This window comes from Macrotis lagotis, chromosome 1, assembly GCF_037893015.1.
Source record: "Macrotis lagotis isolate mMagLag1 chromosome 1, bilby.v1.9.chrom.fasta, whole genome shotgun sequence".
NCBI lineage: Eukaryota > Metazoa > Chordata > Mammalia > Peramelemorphia > Peramelidae > Macrotis > Macrotis lagotis.
In genome coordinates this window covers 643,352,175-643,368,306 of record NC_133658.1, presented here as the reverse complement: position 1 = coordinate 643,368,306, position 16,132 = coordinate 643,352,175, and positions in this window count along the sequence as shown.

Genomic DNA, 16,132 nt, shown 5'->3' with positions numbered 1-16,132 from the left:
CTCAGGTAATAGAGGACATTTTCTATATACAGAAGCAAGTCTTCCCACTCCCACCCCTACCTTGATCCAGATTCCTTTTTGGTCAGGTTTAAAGTTTAAAATGGCAAGTCATTCATATTTAATATTTCATAAAGGTATCACAAATTGGCTTATTATGGCTCCATGCCATTAGGATTCTTATCTCTTTTGAACTGGAAATTCCTCATCTACCAGTTCTAAACCATAAATACCCAGGAAAATGAAATAGAGAAATAATGTGCCATACTGCACTATTTGTGAAACCTCTCTTTGGTGAGACTCTGTGGCCTGTTTGGTATGTTGCCCCGGTTTGCCTCTTACTGGTTGACATTCCCAAGCAGTCATATCCCTGGGGTCTTGAAGTCTTCTGTTCTGCATGATAACTTCTTTTTTTATTTTTCATTTGTATTGATTTTTTTAATATTACATTCCTAATGCGCCTCACTCACCCCACTACCCCTCCCAGAGAGCCATCCTTTATAACAACGAATAATTAAAGGGGTAAAGGAAATAGCTCAGCTAAATTAATCATCAAAGCCTGAAATCATATGTAATGCTCTCTATATCTTTAGGGGCAGCTAGATGATGCAATGTATAAAGTGCCAGGCCTAAAGTCAGGAAAAAATCATCTTCCTGAGTTCAGATCTAGCCTCATACACTCACTACTTATATGACCCTGGGCAAGTCACTTAACTTTGCTTCAGTTCTTCATTTGCAAAATGAACTGGAAAAGTAAATGGAAAAACCATTCCAAGATCTTTGCTAAGAAAACCCTAAATGGGATAATGAAGAGATTGACATAACTAAAAAAATGACTGAACAATGATGACATCCTTTTTTTTTTGTATATCACATATTTAATAGCCAGGATCCATCACCATAGGCACTGATGTTTTCCAACCCAAATAAGAGCATGTACATTGATCCATAAGTTAAATACATAGTTTACTTTTATATTTGAGGCTTCATTTGGAACATTCCCCTTGGTAATGATAGACATGTAAGCACATAAACAAGTATAACAGGTCATAGCTGGGAATCTCCCTCCCCTCTATTCCTTGTCATATCTTCTTTAAGATAGTAGGGGAAAGGGGACGGCTAGGTGGTGTAGTGGATAAAGCACCAGCCTTGGAGTCAGGAGTACCTGGGTTCAAATCCGATCTCAGACACTTAATAATTACCTAGCTATGTGGCCTTGGGCAAGCCACTTAACCCCATTTGCCTTGCAAAAACCTAAAAAAAAAAAGATAGTAGGGGAAAGGATGGACCTTGATCAAATAGGAAGAATCATTTAGAGATATTCAAAAAACAAAATTTCATCAAACCTAAAGAGGAATGTAATGCAAATAAAAAATTATCTCTAGCTGGACCTGAGCAATAATTTCACTAGAAAATAATTGGAAAACATATAGGTTTAGAGGTCTTTTCAGGAAAAGGCAGCTGAACTAGTTCCTACTTAAGCTTATGTCTATTCTGCTTAGGCTTTGAATGAACTACCTACTACATCCTTACTCTTCCACCTCTGCAAAGATGAAGGGTGGGAAGAGCTTCCTCCTCCTTTAGGATCAAGTTTTGTCATTATACTGTAATTTCACAGAATTCAGTCTTAATTGTATTGATATTGCTATTCTTTCCATTTGCACAGTTGTACTTAATGAGGGTCGGGAGCCTAGGCACATTGGATAGAGTACTAGGTCTGGAGTGAGAAAGGTCAGAATTCAGCAGCAGTCATCAAAACTATCTGCTACTGGCTAAGAAATAAAGTGGAGGATCAGTGGAATAGATTAAGTCCACAAGACACAGTAGCAAATGACTAAAGTAATCTTCTGTTTGATAAACTCAAAGACTCCAGAGTCTGGAATAAGACTTCATCCTGTGGCAAAAAATAAAATAAAATAAAATGCTGGGAAAATGGAAAATAATATGGAAGAAATTAGGCATAGACCAAGATGTTACACCCTATACCAAATAAAGTCAAAATGGGTGCAGGACTTAAACATAAAGGTGACAACACAAATCATTAAGGAGAACAAGGAATAGTTCATCTGTACAATTTATGGGGAGGGGAGGGATTTATCACCAAAGAGATAAAGAACATTATAAAATGAGAAATGGATAATTTTGGTTACATTTAAAATAAATTTAAAAAGATTTGCACGAATAAAACTCACACAACCAAAATTAGAAAGTTTGTTCAGTCAGCAATGGGGAGCACCAATGGATTTTTAGTATATAAATGCCATGACCAGTGGACCAAAGCATAGATTTTGACATCATTGACAAAGTATCCTCACAATAATAATGCTATATAGTGGTTTTAAAAAGGCAGCTAGGTGATACAATGGTTAGAAAATTAGGCCAGGTGTTAGGAAGACTGAATTTAAAGCTAGCTGCAGATTTTGTTAGATGTATGAATGACCCTGGATTAGCCTCTTTCTTCCACAGTTTCCTCAACTGTAAAATGGGAAAAATAATAGCACCTACTTCCCAGGGCTGTTGTGAGGATCAAATGAGATATTATTTGTAAAATATTTAATTTATATAATAAATAAATATTTATTAAAATAATTTTAATTGATATAATAAATATTTATTAAAATAAAGGGAAACTGAAGACAGAGAGAGTTAAGAAACAAATTCAATAGTTTAATCAAGAGGTGATGAAGATCTAAGTGCAGAGAAGGAAAAAGATACATGAGATGTTTCATGAGGAGAATCAATAAGACTTGGCAATTGATTGGATACGCAAAGTGCAATGACAGAGAAAGAGGAATCAAAAATGACTCAGACTGGAAGGATAATGATTTCCTCAACAAAAGCAAAGCAGTTTGGAGAGGGTATTGAGGACTTGATTCTTGAGGCATAAGAAGGAAGGAAAAATGCCAAAGACATGAAGAACAAAGACCTTAGACCTTAATACTACCAAAAGAAGACAATCAAGAAAGGAGCAATAAAATTATTGATATGTCTACTTTCAAATCCATATAAAATGTATGAGAGTAATCAACACATTCATTTACAGCATCTTGATCAGAATATTATTTAAAAATAGACAAGTAAACGGTCTTTACCATCGCACAACTGACTACAAGAGATAGAAGACTGTACTTCTTGTTTCTTGACTATAAAAATACCATTCAATTCAATAACACAAAATGCTATCTGAAAGACTCATCTACAATAAGGTATTTCCCATAATCTGTTAAAAACTGTTCTAGATTCATATCTAACCATAACAGAGATAACCTTGTTCAAAGATCTTCTTATCAAATAATATATGGCAAGGCATAAAATGGAAATGTATATTCAACAAAATTCTGACTTTTCTAAAAGCAATTTGGTATAGAGTCCATGTCAAAGAGGGGTTCTCTAGAGATGATGAGATTGCTCAGATGTTTCTGTTTTGAGATGGGGTCAGACAATTACATATATTTCCAGAAAATGAAATGTATAACCACTCAAAAGAATTTGACTGAACCATTTAACACAGAAAAAAAATCAAAGCAGATGAAGAATCTTTTTAAGTAAAAAAAGGTAAAAAAAAAATAAGGTAAATTAATAAACCTGTAGAGCTCCATCATCAGTATAGATATCTTAGACAATGCGATTGTAATTTGGACCCAGAATTGAATAGGAAAAAGAGAGCACATTGGATATATTTTGGGAAATTGTAAAGCTATTCTAATAATCCCAAAGTTCTTCCTAAAATTAAGATTCATCTTTCTAATAATAAATTTTTCTAGAGTGGTTGTATGGCTTTGAGTCATGAAACACAACAGACTTTAAAGAAATGAAAATATCTAACATCCAAAGGGAATAAGAAAAACCAAGTGAAATGAATCAGAATAAAAGCAGTCAAGGATGCCATCAAAGAAACAAGGTAGGCAAAAAGATGGTGAACTAAAAATATATTGCAAGAAAAAGGAATTATCTTTAGAATGCACAATATAACGATCCACTATGTCTAAGACAAGATTGTTGTTGTCCAGTTGTTTTCGTCATGTCCAACTCTTTGAGATCCTATTTGGGGTACTCTTGACAACATTCTGGAGTAGTTTGCCATTTCCAACTCTGGCTCAATTTACAAATAAGGAAACATAGGTAAACAAGGTTAAGTGACTTGTCCAGGATCTCATACCTAGTAAATATCTGAAGACAGATTTGAACTCAAGAAGATGTCTTCCTGACTCTAGAGGAACCTAGTGATAAATGAAGAGATGACTGAACTAGTTACCCTCCATCATTTGCCAATACTGTACTTTTCCTTTTGCTAGATCTTAATTCTAGATCTTAATCTAGAAGCAGGAGAAATGTGTTCTAATCCCACCTTTGCCACCAATTAACTATGTGAACATGACAAGTTACTCTTCTGGACCTCAGTTTCTTCATCCATGAAGAGAATACTGCACTAAGTCTCTAAGAACCTTTCAAACTTTAGAATTCTGAGGTTCTATGATTAATCGCACAGAGAAAGATGAAAGACATTTAAAAAAAACATTACAATTGCACAAAGAACTCTCTTAAAGCATTTCTCATGTACATGTAAGGAAGTACATATAATTAACGATAAATGCAAAATCATAGAGGTCTGTAAGAGCTGTTCCAAAAAGGTAAATGCTGAGGATCATGAGTAATTTTGAAGTCAATTTTAGAAATGATCTGGGTTACTAAAAAGGGGGGGTGGCTAGGTGGCACAGTGGATAGAGCACCAGCCCTGGAGTCAGGAGTACCTGAGTTCAAATCCAGCCTCAGACACTTAAGAATTACCTAGCTGTGTGGCCTTACTCAAGCTACTTAACCCCATTGCCTAGCAAAAACTAAAAAGAAAAAGAAATGATCTGGGTTAAGCCTAATTCATGATTGTTTATGTTCAAAGGTAGAACAAAATAAAACACCTCTAGTTAACAAAAACAGTTAACAAAAAAGAGATGTACATCCATAGCAGAAGGATATTCAACAAGAACTGAAGAGTACCTCAAGTTGATGCAGTTGAATGAGGCTAGCTCACATCTCACATCATCATCATCATTGTCATGCTCCACCAGCAAAGCCTTGAGCTTCATTCTAAAGCATGGAACAATCATTGTATACTCAGGAAATAATATCAAGTTTCAGCTTTTAGTCCTGGAGTCAACCAACTCTCAAGGAAGGTCTTAATACCTATTAAGGATAGACTAATCTAAATCGCATGAAGGATTTTGCTTGTATCAAAACCTTATAAGGCTATATCCACTGACCAGAGCAGATAGATAATATTAAGACAAAGAGAGAAAGCAGTACTACTCAACCCCTTCTGCTCCTTTTCCTTGCCAAGGGAGAGAAATATTCAAACTGAAAAGGATAGAATGGATATCACTAACAAGGAATTAAAGCTCAACATAGAATAAAAGATGACAAAAGAAAATATGAATTCAAGTCTCCATACAAAAGAATTAACCTTTGGGGTAATTGCAAAACCCTGGATCTTCTTTATTTTTTAAAATTTATTTAACATGGGACAAAGCCAAGATGGTGACAAGAACAGATCCTGTCTTAGGCGCTCTCTCAGAAATTATCAAAACTAAGGACTCTAACTAAATTTTCAAGAGACAGAACCCACGGAGGGGACCCAGTTCTCCTACTCAAGGTAACCTGGAAAAGAGCAGAAAGGCTCTGCTCCCCGGGGTCAGAGGGGCGACCCACCAGAGGGGTGGCCCGCCAGAGCGAAAGAACTTCAGCCTCCTGGAGGCAGCCCCAGGGTGCTCGGAGCCGGCTCACAGCAGCAAGGGAGTCTCCTGAACTATGCCCCTGGGAGAACCGGGCATGGGGGGAACAGGGGGGACCTCTGCCAGAGCGAAGGGAAGTCTAGCCCTCAGGGCCCACAGCCAGAAGCTTGGCCACTGGCATTCCAGATCTAGGAAACAGAAGCAGGCAGAGCCAGTAAGCAGGAGCCCCCAGGGCATGAGCCCATTGAACCTAGGGAGGGGAGTGAAGAGAGACTGCAGAGCTCTGTCCTCTACCCCTGGAACAGGATATTGGGGTTCTGACCACATTCAGATCCTGATCGCAGTCTAGGCCCCCCCCACAGAACAGCAGGGGCCCCCTCCACCTCAGCCCCATGGCAGAGGGGGGCACATATGGTCATTCACAGACCAGGAGGGAGGACAGAGCCTCACACACTGAGACCCTTGTGGGAGTGTCCCAAAAGCTCAGGAAGCACACCAAAACCAGGCCCAGGCTAGGAAAATGAGCGAGCAGAGAAATAAGAGGAACACCATTGAGGAATATTTTGCCTGTGAGCTCAAGAAGGATCAAAACACTCAATCTGAAGATGAGGAAGCACAAGCTCCTGCATCTAAAGACTCCAAGAAAAACAAAAATTGGGCTCAGGCTATGACAGAGCTCAAAAAAGACTTTGAAAATCAAATAAGGGAGTTAGAAGAAAAACTGGGAAAAGAAAGGAGACAGATGCAGGAAAAACATGAAAATGAAGTCAGCAGCCTAGTCAAGGAAATCCAAAAAAATGCTGAAGAAAATTGCATGCTAAAAACCAGCTTAGGTCAAATGGATAAAACAGTTCAGAAAGTTATTGAGGAGAAGAATGCTTTAAAAAGCAAAATTGGCCAGATGGAAAAGGAGATAAGAAAACTCTCTGAGGAGAACAAATCCTTCAGACAAAGAATAGAATTCAGGGATATTGATGAATTTACCAGAAATCAGGAATCAATACTTCAAAACCAAAAATATGAAAAATTAGAAGAAAATGTGAAATATCTCATTGAAAAAACAACTGATACGGAAAACAGACTTAGGAAAGATTATTTAAAAATTATTGGAATACCTGAAAGTCATGATCAGGAAAAGAGCCTTGACATCATTTTCAAAGAATTACTACAGGAAAATTGCCCTGATATTCTAGAAGCAGAGGGCAAAATAGAAATGGAGAGAATCCACCGATACCCCCAAGAAAGAGATCCCAAAAAACCAACCCCTAGGAATATTATAGCCAAATTCCAGAACTCCCAAGTCAAAGAGAAAATATTACAAGCAGCCAGAAGGACACAGTTCAAATATCGTGGAGCTGCAGTCAGGATCACACAGGACTTAACAGCAACTATATTAGAAGCTCATAGGGCTTGGAATATAATATACTGGAAGGCAAAAGAGCTTACAATGCAGCCAAGAATCAACTATCCAGCAAAACTGAATGTCCCAGGGAAAAAGATGGACTTTCAATGAACCAGGGGAGTTTCAAATGTTCCTGTTGGAATGGCCAGAGCTGAACAGAAGGTTTGATCTTCAAATACAGGACTCAGGTGAAGCATAGAGAGTGGAGGAGAAGGGGAAAATATGAGGGACTTAATGATGATGAACTGCATGTATTCCTGCATAGAAAAATGACACTGATAATACTCATATGAACCTTCTCAGTTAATAGAGCAGGTAGAGAGAGCTTTTATAGTTGAAGCACAGGAGAAAGCTGAATTTGAAGATAAAATACGGTGTAAAAATGGAGCCAATAGAAAAAAGGGAAATGTAATGGTAGAAAGAAAAAGAAGAAGGGGAATAGGCCAAGATATTTCATATAAGATTTTTCTTTATTACAATAAGCTATTGCAATGATATGGAAGGGAGGAAGGCAACGGAGAATGAGGGAATCTTTGCTCTCATTAGAGGTGGTTAGGAGAGGAAACAGCATATATACTCAATGGGGTATAGACATCTGGAGTAAGAAGGAGGGGGGGGACAGGGGGAAGGGGGGGGGTGATGTGAATAAAGGAGGAGAGGATGGACCATGGTGGGAGAGTGGTCAGATATAACACATTTTCTTTTTTACTTCTTGCAAGGGGCTGGAATTGGATGGTCTGTCCAGGACCATAGGGACAGGTGGATGCTGGGCCTAAGGGGTGGTATGGAGGCTCAGGGCTTCTTGGCCCTAGGACCAGGGATCTGTCTGTTGCTCCACTCAGCTACCCTACAGCAGAGTCAGAGTGAAAGGAGAAAGAAAATATAGTACATGGTAGTGGAGAAATTCGAAAGGAGGGAGTTGTGATCAGCAATGGCAACAGTGGAAAAATATGGAAGTAACTTTTGCCATGGACTTATCACAAAGAATGTGATCCACCTGTGACAGAATTGTTGGTGTTGGAACAAAGACTCAAGCACATTTATTATTATTATTATTTTGGGGGTGGTACAGGGCAAATGAGGCTGGGTGGCCTGCCTGGGGCCACATAGCAGGGTGATCTTTGGGTGTCTGAGGCCAGATCTGGACCCAGGTGCTCCTGGCTCAAGGGCCAATGCTCTGTCTGCCACCCAGCCACCCCTACTATTATTATTATTTTATTTTATTTTGGGTCTTTCTTTTTTTTCTTTTTTCTTTTGGTTTTTGCAGGGCAGTGGGGTTCAAGTGGCTTGCAGCCACACGGCTAGGTGATTGTTGGGTGTACAGGGCCCGATGTGGGCTTGGGTGCTCATGGCTCCAGGGCTGGTGCTCCCTCCATTGTGCCACCTGGCCATACGTACAATTATTACTATTATTTTTTTAATTTTAATTTTTTTCTCTCCCCTTTACTTTATTGCTCAAGCAAGTCTATATTTATGGGGGGAGGGGTATTTAATTTACTCTTAAACAAGAATATTTTATTAATGTAAAAAAAACATTATTTGTACAAAATGAGAATAAATATTAAATCAAAGAAAAAATATTAAGTATCTGAGGCCAGGGCATCTAGGCGGCACAGTGGATAGAGCACCAGCCCTGAAGTCAGGAGTACCTGAGTTCAAATTCAACATCAAACACCTAATAATTACCTAGCTATGTGGCCTTGGGCAAGCCACTTAACCCCATTTGCCTTGCAAAAACCTAAAAAAAAAAAATCTGAGGTTAAATTTGAACTCAGTTCTTCCTGACTCCAGGGCCAGTGCTCGATTCACTGTACCACCTAGCTGCCCCACCCTGGATCTTCTTTAAGAAATTATGGACAATAGAAGAGATCACTAAAGACTGGAAATGGGAAAATCCTGTCCCAATTATCAAAAGAAGAAAAAAAAATTCCACAAAACAGGAGATCAGTAAAATTTATATTTATTCTTGACAAAATTCTAAAATGGATTATTAAACAAATAATCTGTGTGAGGAATGTAGGTTGTTGGTCTTCAAAGGGTGTGGAGGGGAGACTTAGGGAATCCATTACAAAGGGAGAATGGCCCAGCCAATCACAAGACGCTTCTCAACAGGTCAAAAGTGACCTAGAGATCTTGACCTAATGCAAATGAGTTTGAGCAATTAGGTAACTGAATATTAACCCACACACCCCCAGTGAGAATTGGGGTTTGTTAGCATATCGCGTTGTATGATGTGGGGGGGGGATCATATTAGGGGCATGTCATGGAATGGGTGGACCTCTTAGAATGTAACTCAAACTCTGAGAGTCAAACTCCCAAGAGGGAGAGGAGTTTCTGAAGACCATAAATTACGGAGGTTCCAAGACTAATTGGTGCCTCACGCCTAGGTGAGGTACCTGTACCTTGTAAGGTGTATCTTGAAAGGTTCGTGAATAAAATGTACAATTTTCTCTCACTCTAGCAGGTTTTTCTTTTCATTCATTTATAACAGTCTGAGAGACTTAGAAAAGAAACAATTTATCACTAGGAGACAATGAGTTCACTAATAAACAAGCTATGTCCAAATATAATCACTGATTTTTTCTTTAATCTGTCACTTCATTCTGAAGAGGACCATGACATCAGGGAGGTAATGCCCTGACATGCAAGTGAATTGGATTTAATTAAATTGAAAGGGCTATGTTACTACTAGATTAATAGATAAGGAAAATACTATATTCAGAGTATAACTGGATTTCATCAAGACAGTTAACAGTCTCTCTATAGACAAAAATGGAGAAAATTATACTGGATAATAAAGTTAAGCAAACTTGTGGTTGATTGAACAACCATTCCCAAAAGAACATTGACTGATGCATCTAATATTAATCCTTCACTTTACATATAAGAAAATGAATTTGAGTGATTTTCTCAGAGTAACACAGGCTCGGATTAGAATCCAGATCACTTTAAGGATATATTCTGTGAAATCTTGAAGATTCACTAGACTTTAGGTATAAATACCCATCTAAAGGATAAGGCTTTAAATCATGCTTTCCCAAATTTGGGCCTGGACCCCAGAGGAGTCAATGAGTTATCAAAATGTGTCCACAGCCAGTCATCTACTTTTTCACTTAAGCAGATATTGGTGAAAACTTGACTTGCTTCTATGAGGTAGGTTTATTTTTTTAACCCATTCCAAATCCATAGTAATTTAACAATTAGAAGGAAAATTATAAAATGATTCTTGCTTATAACACCGAGGAGAGAGCAAAAAAAAAGAGTAATTTAACACCCAAAAAACGGATCATCCCCAGGTCTGACTTAAAAAAAGATCCCTGTTTCTGTGTTTCCATTTTGTGCCCTCACATCAGAAACAAAGGGATACTCAGAAACATAAGGACAGGGTCAAGCACAGATATTTATGAAAAATAATATTAAACCTGGCAAATTTTAAAATAAAATACATTTAAGAAAAGGTTTTTTTTAGTTTTTTTTGCAAGGCAAATGGGGTTTCCATTCAGTGACTAAAGTGATTTTCCTAATATATAGGTCCAACCATAACACACACACACACACACACACACACACACATACATACACACACACACACACACACACACACACACACACACACACACATACATCACTCAATAAACTCCAATGACTCCCTATTGCTCTATTTAACATTCAGAGTCCTTCATAAGTTAGTCCTTTCTATCTTTCCAATCTTCTTATATCTTCCTCCCCAACATGGACTCTTCCACCCCAGTGACACTGAACTTCTGGCTTTTCCATGAAGACATTCCATTTCTCAGCTCTGGATCTTTTCTCTGACTGTCATCCACATCTCTCCCCTCTCTGGCCCAATTGCTGAGAGCTTCCTGGTTTCCTTTAAGTCCCAACCAAAATCCCATCCTCTAGGAAGCTTCTCCAAGCTCCTCTTAATTTCTGAGCCATCCATTAATTATTTACTATTTATCCTGTATATAATTGATTGTCTATGTTTATGCATTTTCTCCCCTGTTAGATTAAAAACTTCTTGAGGGCAAGGATTGTCTGTTGCCTCTTTTTGAAACCCCCCCTCTCTTAAAACAACCACTGGTATACAGGGGGTACTTAATGATGTTAATGGATTGATTGATTTTACAAACATTACCTCATTTTATCCTCACATCCTTGGGAGTTAGGTGTTATTATTACTATTATCTTCATTTTCTTCAACATTCCTTTTGAGGAAACCAAGACAGATAGTGGTTAAGCAACTGGCCCAGGGTCACACAGATAGTATCTTAGGATCATATTTGAACACAGGTCTCCCTGACTCTGGGGCTAGTGTTCTTTTCTATCTCCACTAGTTGACTCTAGGTGAGGTTAAGAAAATGAAATTAAACAGGGAAAAGTTTTCCTGCTTATCTCCTTCTATCCCAAGTCCCTCAGATGCATAGTTTATATGTCAGCACATTCAATGTATTTAAATTATATGTTTGGCACCATAACCTTTCTCAAGCATCCTGGGAAGCATTCTTGTGCTTACTATCTTGAGTCTCAGCCTAACGGTGAACATTCTGACAAAGATGGTGTTCTGAAAATATACCCTATTCACTAACAATGAGATTTCTTTCTTTTTTTTAAGGTTTTTGCAAGGCAAATGGGGTTAAGTGGCTTGACCAAGGCCACACAGCTAGGTAATTATTAAGTGTCTGAGACCAGATTTAAAGCCAGGTACTCCTCACTCCAGGGCAGGTGCTTTATCCACTGCGCCACCTAGCCGCCCCTAACAATGAGATTTCAATAAGACCAAAAAGAAATATTAAGGAAAGGAAGAGATCATTCTGAGCTAGGATATCTTCATGGAGGAGGCGGGTCATGAACAGGATTTGAAGAATGGATGAGTTTTAGATAGGTAGAATAGAAATAGAAGAGCAAGGCACAGAGACAAAAGAAGTGTATATGGAAAGGATTATGTTAGAGAAGAATGAAATAAAAGTTGGGGAGGAAAGAAAGGAAAAGAAGGGAAAGGGAGGGAGTAGCATATGTTAAAGATGGTCTTGTACAATGGAGTAGTTAAGAAAATGACTGTATGCAGTAAGGTTCAATAGATAAATCTAATTATGACAGATCTATAATGGATCATCAGTGCCCAGCTGTAATAATTAATTCATCTTGGATCCCTTAGAAGTATCTATTTTTCTGTTCCTTTAAATTATCTTTCTCTGCTTTTGTTTTCATTTATCTTTTATACTGTTGTAATTTTTTGAGCTTCCTTAAATCCTTTTTGGAAGGAGGCTGGCATAAATCTTAATTATTAAAGTAGATATTGGGTTTTTTATGTACATCCCCAGACTTCTGAGATTAATATAAAGGGGGAGAGCCATGCCCTCTCAGTTCATCCCTCTGTTACATTGTCTAAATGACCCAGAGGGTCCAAGCCAATTTTTGTGTTTTTAAGTGGTTACTGAAATACAGATGCTGATGGAATTGAGAACAGCTATTAACAAGTGGAAAGTCATATCCCTCACCTACTTAGACAGCATTATGAAAATGGGGAACTGGGATCAAGAAAAGACACTGGATTAAAGATCCACTGTGTTTAAAATGCAGTGACCCTATATATGTATGTTATGGAGCACTAATGTTCTATTAGAAACCAGGAAGCATGGAAATTACAGAAGCCTGGAAGGATTTGCACGAACTGATGCTGAGCGAGATGAACAGAACCAAAAGAACATTGTACACCCTAACAGCTACATGGAGGTGATAATCAACCTTAATGGACTTCTTCATTTCATCACTGCAACAATCAGGGACAATTTTAGGGTATCTGCAATGGAGAATACCATCTGTATCCAGAGAAAGAATTGTGGAGTTTAAACAAAGACCAAAGTCTATTATCTTTAATTTAAATTTAAAAGGGAGGGGGGGTGGCTCGGTGGCTCGGTGGTGAAGTGGATAGAGCACAGGCCCTGAAGTCAGGAGTACCTGAGTTCAAATCCTACTTCAGACACTTAATAGTTACCTAGCTGTGTGGCCTTGGGCAAGCCACTTAACCCCATTGGCTTGAAAAATCAAAATAAATAAATAAATTAATTAATACCCCATTGGCTTGAAAAATCAAAATAAATAAATAAATGAATTAATAAATAAATAAAATTTAAAAGGTATTTATGCAATTTTGCTATCTCATATATATTTTTTCCTTAAGGATATGATTTGATCAATGTATAGCATGAAAACAATGTAAAGACTATCAGACTGCCTGGGGGGGGGGAGCTAGATTAGGGGGAAAATTGTAAAATTCAAAAATAAATAAATAAATGTTTAAAAAATGAAAAAAATGCAGTGAACCTATGCCCCCATTAAGAAGGGGGAAGAAAAGAAGGAGAGAAAGAAAGAAAGGGAGAGAGGGGAAGGGAGGGAGGGAGGAAGGAGGGAGGGAAGGAAGGAGGGAGGGAAGGAAAAATAGAAGGGGAAATGAAGGAAAAAGGGAGGAATAGAATCTGAGTCTTTGTCTAACAATTTGATGGTAGAGAAAGTAAACCAGTGTGTGGAAAGAAACCCATAATGTTTTTAAGAGAGCAAAACTTTTAAACAATGCTAACTATAGATACAAGAACCAAGGAGACAGAGTGAGTTAGGCTGGTAAGGATCAATCAGGGAAAATTCACTTGCATAAAATTCAGAGGGATGAGGGTGGGGTGAGGGACAGGGCCAGAAGGGGTGAGCTGTTGAGAGAAGAGGAGAGTGAAAAGAAGAGATCCCTTTTTCTGTTGCCTTGGGGGAGAAGAGTGTTAACAAAACTACAGCCATATGTAGGCCAAGTACAGATAAATAAATTACAAGGAAGCAAACTCAGAACAGAAACATTCTCATTTCCAGGGCATTATTTATTCAGGTGTAGGTAAAGTCAAAATATCACTAGTTGGGCAGGCAAGGCAGATGCACTTTCCTGAAGCCCCCTCTCAAAGATGCTGGAAATATCCAGAAGGCTCCATGCTAGAGGTTTGCCTGCTCCCTAATGAAATCTTTATTTGATCCTCACCACAACCAGTAGAATTAGCAGAATTAGAGTTTTATCCCTATTTGACAAATAAGGAAAGTGAGGCACCAAAGGATTAGCAAATAATGTCCTGTTACCCAGAGTCATAACAAGCTACCAAGGGGTCAACACCCCTTGCCCATCCCTAAAATAGAAATAAAGCACTATTAGGGTGCACAGTCAAGAAAATTACTTGAGTGCTTGCCTTTCAGGAGCTAGGAAGGGATTAGCAATGACTTGGCTTCAATTCACGTGCCCCTCTTTTTCTGAGAAGGAAATACCTTGCTAAGGGAAAATTATGAAGATAGGAAACACAGGAATACTGGAGGAAATAGAAGAATTCCTAAAGAAGCACAGACAGGAACATCTTTAAAGTAAATATTCTTTAGTAAAGGTGAATCTAACTATTAGCTAGTTAAATGGAACTTGGGTGCTTCAGGACCCCTAATATTAAGGGAATAAAAAATAGGAATACAAAGCATTGAATCACTGGCAAGGGCCAGTTAGATCCCTCAACCCCCTTAAGGGTACCAGAGAACCTCCAGAGTGGTCTTATAACATATCTGGTCTTCTGGCAGTGAGGAACAGAAAGTCACAGCTACACAATTGAGGAGGAATTGGCCATTGAACCATGAGAAATGGAAGGATCCAGCTTCTCCCTCCAGACTATTCGCAGGTGTTTTCTATTTCCTGTACTCCAGTGTTAAAAAATCCTTTTAATTGGCTACTGAGCCAAAACTGAGAGCGCCTTTAAAGAGCCCCAAGAGAGAAATTCAATTTCTCTTTTCTTCCTTCTGATCATGAGATGTAGTTAAGTCTCTGAACTCTAGTGGGTCAATGGGGGCCTCCTTCCAGAAGGCTTCCCACAGTGGAGCACTTGGTCTCCTAGGCAAGCCTGTGCCCCCTCTTTGAATCTGCTTCTCTATAATACCCAGTCTTGTGACATCTCAAAAGGTATAGTAATAACTGGAGTCCATATCAGAGTGTGCCAGCACAGATAGCTGGGTAGTTCAATGGTTAGAGCCCTAGGCCTGGAGTCAAGAAGGCCTGATTTCAAATCTGGTTTCAGACATTTACTAGCTGTGTGACCTGAGGCAAGTCACTTAACCTAATTACCTCAGTTTCCTCATCTGTAAAAATAATTGGAAAAGGAAAGGGCAAACCAGTATCTTTACCAAGAAAATACCAAATGATATCACAGGAGTTAGAAACAACTGAAAAAGACTGAAGAATAATGAGTCAGGGTGAGAAGAAGAGCCCAGAAGGGTGAACTGCAGGACAAGCCATCAGTGGCAGTCAAGATGCTGTATTCCTGCATCTTTTTTTGTTTCATCCAAAAACAATGCAGCATTTGAAAGTAAACTCCTTATATGTTCCCTTAAAATCCTGAGAGGGAGATGAAACTGTTTCTTGAATTACCAATATTAGTGGGACTTGGCATGAGACCCCTCCAAGCCTATATAGCTACATTTAAGTCATTACTCTTCTTTCAGAGAAAGAACTGATGAAATCAGAATGCAGATGGAAGCATGCTATTTTATGTGTTTTTTTTTCTTTTGGTCTGTTTTTTCTTTCACAAAATGACTAATATGGAAATATTTGATTGACTGCACATGTATAACCAGTACCAAATTGTTTGCCATCTTAAGGGAGTGGGAAGGGAGGGGAGAGATAAATTTTTTTAAGTTTTAATAAACAAATATTAAATAGTGTTTTTACATGTAATTGGAAAAAAATAAAATGTTAAGTCATTACAGTTTAATAGATAGGATACTAGATTTAAATCCCATATCACTCATCTGTATTACTCTGGACAAATGTTTAGCCTCTCAGTGCCTCAGTTTGCTCATAAGTTAAAAAAAAAGTGAGGGAGGTACAGACTAAATGATCCCTTCTAGCTCTAAATCTATGAATGTATGACCCTTACATTTCCTATAAGATTTAGAAATTTAAAGAACTTTATCTAGACCCAATCTCATCATTTTATAG